This window comes from Pundamilia nyererei, unplaced genomic scaffold, assembly GCF_000239375.1.
Source record: "Pundamilia nyererei isolate P.nyererei 1_Seehausen unplaced genomic scaffold, PunNye1.0 scaffold00051, whole genome shotgun sequence".
In the NCBI taxonomy this organism is placed as follows: Eukaryota; Metazoa; Chordata; class Actinopteri; order Cichliformes; family Cichlidae; genus Pundamilia; species Pundamilia nyererei.
The window spans coordinates 457,073-462,512 of NW_005187452.1; positions in this window are offsets into that span (position 1 = coordinate 457,073).

A 5,440-nucleotide genomic window follows, 5' to 3' on the forward strand; every position below is an offset into this window, starting at 1 on the left:
ATTTTTAGATTATGAACCCATAGTGCCATGCAGCCATCCTGCACTAAAGTATTTACTGCATACAATGTAAAAATAATTGGACCCATTGCTTCAGCCCCTGCAATCAGCGTTTTAGTAAGTTCTTAAATTCACAAAAGGCACACACTAAATACCCAAATGCTTTAATTCTTAAATTATCCATATAGAAGCTGAACAGAGAAAAATCTTTTTTTGCTACCACTTAGAAATATCCAGTTGTGGAGGTACCAGTCTTAAAGGTAATTCTCAGAAAGTCCTGCAGATGGCAGCAGACAATAGACTTGATTTGATACAGAGGTACCAGGACACTAATAGGAACACCTTTTTATTATTGGGTTGGCCCCTCTTTTGCCTTTAATTCTTTATCACACAGAACTAACAAGGTGCTAGAAACATTCCTCAGATCTATATTGTCCTTATGGTCCATATTGATTTGACAGCATCATACGCGTATCACCTGTCCGTCGTGTGAATTTCCTGTTCCACCACATCCTAGAGGTGCTCTATTGTGATGTTTAAGAAACCAGTTTGAGATGACTGGCACTTTGTGACATCAGTAGTCATCAGAAGATGTTAAAATGATGCTCAGTTGGTATTAAGGAGCTCGAAGTATGCCAAGAAAATATCCCACACGCTGTTAGACCACCAGCAGCCTGAACTGTTGATTAAGGCAGGATGCACGTTGTTTACACCAAATCCTGACCCTCCATGTGAATGTCACAGCAGAAATTGAGACTCATCAGACCAGGCAACATTTTTTTCAACCTTATTGTCCAGTTTTGGTGAAGCTGTGTGAATTGTATAGCCTCAGTTGTCAGGAATAGCACCTAGTGTGGGCTATTGTAGACCATCTGCTTCAAGGGTCGACGTGTTGTTACAAGTGGTTATTTGAGTTACTGTTGCCTTCCTATCAGCTCGAAGTGGTCTGACCATTCTCTGACCTCTGACATCAACAATACTTTTTCACCCAGAGAACTGCTGCTCACTGGACTTTTCTTCTCTTTTTTTCTAGACCCTTCTCTGTAAACCGTAGAGATAGTTGAGTGGAAAAATCCCTGTTAAAAGTCGCTCAGTTTCTCTTTCTTCCCCATTCGGATGTTCGATTTGAACTTTAGCAGGTCGTTTACCACATCTGCACTGTGTTTCTGCCATGTGATAAAGTTAAAAGACAATGTAGTGTATATAAATCTATGTTCCATGAAGGGCAAAGAGGCAGGGGGTTTCATGCCCTGCTGATGTTCGTGGACTTTAACCAGGTGGAACAACTAATCATGTAGATCACATTCTCTGTATTGAATGAAAAACCCTTCATACAGTTTGTCCTTCGTCCATAGTACACAGTTCCAGGCCTTCTATGGAAGACAAAATGTGTTATACTTTAAACCCCCACAGGAACAGCAAAGCAAAGGAGGACAGACTTGACTCCTCGCTAGCCTCGGGGCTTCTCTGTTCCTGCCTCGTCATTGGTCGAAGCCCTTCAGTTCTGGTGGCTGTGCAGCTCCCCGAGGATCATAGTTGCTGCAGGAACAATAGAAAGCAAGAGAGGAAACACACACTGTCCTTGGAATCTAAAAATGTTTTTGCAGACACAAATACACACGATTTCTCCGGGTCTTTACCAGGCAGGATGTTTTTTGTTCTGGTAGTCCAGATTAGCACTGTGTGTGGATACAGAGAGTGCGTGCAAAGTTTATTAGTTTGTGTGTGTGGGGGGGGGGTATCATTATTGGACTAAAGGACAGAAATACAGACCGAAACACACAAGATTTTGTGTCTCTATCAGTGTGAATGTGACTTTTGTTGTTGCTTCTGAAAACCAGTCCCATAATTTCCAGGATTTTCTGCACAAGATTTTATGTTTTGGCAGTTTCTCAAATACTCAGGCCACTGTCCAAAGCTGCTGCTAGTTTTTTCTTCCCTGCTTTAGGTGTAAAAAAGTTTCTTTAAAGGCTACGGCCATGGAGCTCAATGGTGGCCTTGTCCAGCTGTGTGCGTGCTGGGGGAGCTGTTTCTGTCTGTAGACTCTTAAACTTGACTGATGACTGTGGAAGAGAACCACAGGAGACCTGCAATTGTACATATAGAACCGTGCGTTCGTGTGTGTGTCTGTGTGTGTGTAGTCTAGCCAACAGGTCCTATATAGAAAGCTAGACCACAATAGCAGGTTGTAGCCAGACACTGTAGGCATTCATCTAGACTTGCACAGTCGTTTTCGATCTCATGCTCTAAAACTGCATTGGCCTTGTTGCCCTCACGCTGTAGAGTTTAGCTGTTTCCCAGCAAACACACACACACAGACACACACATTCCAGTGGTCACAGTAGTGCAATTAAAATATGGGCAGCGACCAAAAACGGTTAACTGCAAGGTCTTTTTAAAGGCAGACACTTCTAATCTGCATTCGTGTCCCTGTGCATTGATGCTACACATGATAGAGGATGATTAAAACTACATAATAACAGCCCCATAAGGACCCTTTTTGATGTGCCTGTGTAGCTCAGATCTTGATTGTCCATTTGTCATTTCACCCTGGTATGTCTACCAGAAGATTGTGGCATGTGGACAGTGTGGGTGCATTGGTGTCTGTGCTTGTAAACTTTCATTCCAGTTTCACCACTGGCTAGCTGTGAACAGGAAGCCAAGTGCATATGTCTTCCATGCCACTTATAGCCTCTCATCCTGTAAAACCCATGTGGCCCAGATACGGGATCCTCCACAAGCTGGTAGATGGTAAATTTCAATTAAATTTATATATCACCAAATCACAACAACTGTCACCTAAAAGCACTTTATACTGCAAGGTAAAGACCCCACAATAATGCAGAGACAACCCCACCAAGCGACAGTGGGGGGGAAAACTCATTTTTAACAGGAAGAAAACTCCTGCAGAGCCAAGCTCAGTGAGGGGCGGTCATCTGCTGAGACCGGTTAGGGGTAAGGAGTTCAATCTGTGAACTCTTCAATTTTTAGTTTGACGTCACTCTTTTGTCAGCACCTCTTTTCTGTGAAAAAGTTATTTGAAAAACCTGAACCAACAAAGCCAAAAATTTCCCCAGGAAGACTAAAACCAGAGCTAAATGAGAGGGTGTTACATTCATGTACATTTTTTTTGTTTGTGTAAATTATGTAATAAATAAAGGGCACACAAAAAGTCCACAAATTGACCACTGAAGACGTATGTCCACCACAAATCACAGGACTGTCCTATCAGCATGAGCGTAGCTGATAACGCAGACACACACATATGTCACAGTCAGCTGTTCTTTTGCAGGAAGTACCAGCGTGTCAGTTCCAGATACATCCTCTGTGAGTGTTTGTGTGTTTTCAGCCTAAGCACATTGAACAAACTGATAGTAAAAAGAACTCCTCACATCCTTTTTTTCCTTTTCTTTTCCTCTTGTCCCTTTCACCTCCCTTTTTTCCATTTTCTCCTCCACCCACTCCTACTTCCTGTCACCTCTTCACTCCACTTCCTCTTTTTTCCCTTCCTCCCTGTCTTCTGATCTTTCCTCTTCGCTGTGATAACTTTGTCTCATGTCCCGTTCGCTCCCTTCCTGTTCTCGTGTTCAGTTTTCACAGATTTCAACAGATTTGTAGACTTGTAGCACAGCACGGGTTAATTTGTAGGTTTCATTAACCTCTAACTTATATTCCATATTCTGTATTCCCAAGGCCTTACCACAGTGGACAGCATCAGATGCCCTTACTGAAACAACCCTAGTGTAAAGCTAATTTAAATATACGAAAGATAAGAAAGATGTTTGTACTGCAACCCTCAAATAAAATCACCAAATCACCAACACAATGATTTCACTCTCAGTAATTTCCTTTAAGATACTTTATGTTAGATATTAAATGTTTTAAACTGTTTATCTGTAGATGATTTAAATATTAAAAAATTAGAAGCAAAACATGATCAAGTGACACTCAAATGAAATAAAGTGATTAGAAAGGTCAGTGAGTTTAATTTCACTAGCCACACCAAGGCTAGAAGAAGAAATCACTTAAACAGAACCAGTGTGACAAAAAGAAGCAGGCTAAAAGATCTCAACACGTAACACATCATGTCACGATCTAAAGAAACTCGAAGGACAGATGAGAAACAAAATCAATTATATCTACCAGTCTTACAAAGCCATTTCTGAGGCTTTGGGGCTCCACAGTGAAAGCCATTGTCCAAAAAAAGAAAAAACTTGGAATGAGGGTGAAAATTCCCAGGATTCCCCAACCCACCAAAATTAATCCAAGAATGGATCATCATCTAAAGACCTGTAGGCCTCACTTGCCTCATTTAAGGTCAGAGTTCATGATTCAACAATAAGAAAGAGACTGGGCAAAAATGGCATCCATGAGAGAGCTCAAAGGAGAAAAACACCGCTGACCACAAAGAAAAATATGACTTGTCTCACATTTGCCTGAAGACATTTTGATGATCAAAAAAATTTGAAAATAATTCTGTGGCTCTTTTTGAAAGGTTTGAATCCTCTTACATCTGACATATAACTAACACAGCATTTCCTAAAAAGAAAACATCATACCAACAGTTAAAGAATGGTCGCGGTAGTGTGACGGTCTGCGGCTGCTTCGCTGCTTCAAGACAACTCCTTGTAACTGATGAACCATAAATTTTGCTCTCTACCAGAAAATCTTGAAGGAGAATGTCCGGCCATCAGTTTGCTCCCTGAAGCTCGAGTACTTGGGTTATTCAGTAGGACAATGATCCAAAACACAGTCCATCGCTGAATGGCTTTAAAAAACAACAACAATAACACAAAGGTTTTGGAGTGGCCTAGTCAAAGTCTGGACTTAAACCAGATTGAGATGCTTTGGCATGACCTCAAACAGGTTGTTATAAGAAAAACCTCCAATGTGGCTGATTTAAAACAATTCTGAAAAGAACATTGGGCCGGTATTTCTCCACAGCGATGTGAAAACCTCACTGCCATCACAAACACTTGACTGCAGTTCTTGCTACCAAAGGTGGCACAGCCAGTTTAAGAGATAATTACTTTTTCACACAGGGTCAGGTAGGTTTCGCTCAATTTTTTTAACCTAAATAAATGAACTCATTTCAAAATTGTGCATTTTGTATTTACGCAGGTTAGTTTTTGTCTAATCTGATGATCTAAAAGGTGTATTGTGCAAAAAAAAAACCTTTTCACAGCACTGTGCATACATGCTAGCAAATGAGTGTACACAGTAAGATACAAGACATGCTAAATATAAATAGAAAGCCCACTATATCAGGGTAGCACATACCACACAGATGATTGTTTGCCTACATAGACACACAAAGAAAAGTGTGCATGCAGGAACTACTACACATATATCAGGACATCAGTGTGTACAGTAGGCAAACACTCACACACCAGAGCGGTGAGGTCAGAGATAAGAGAATGAGGAAACAAGCTGCTGTCTGATC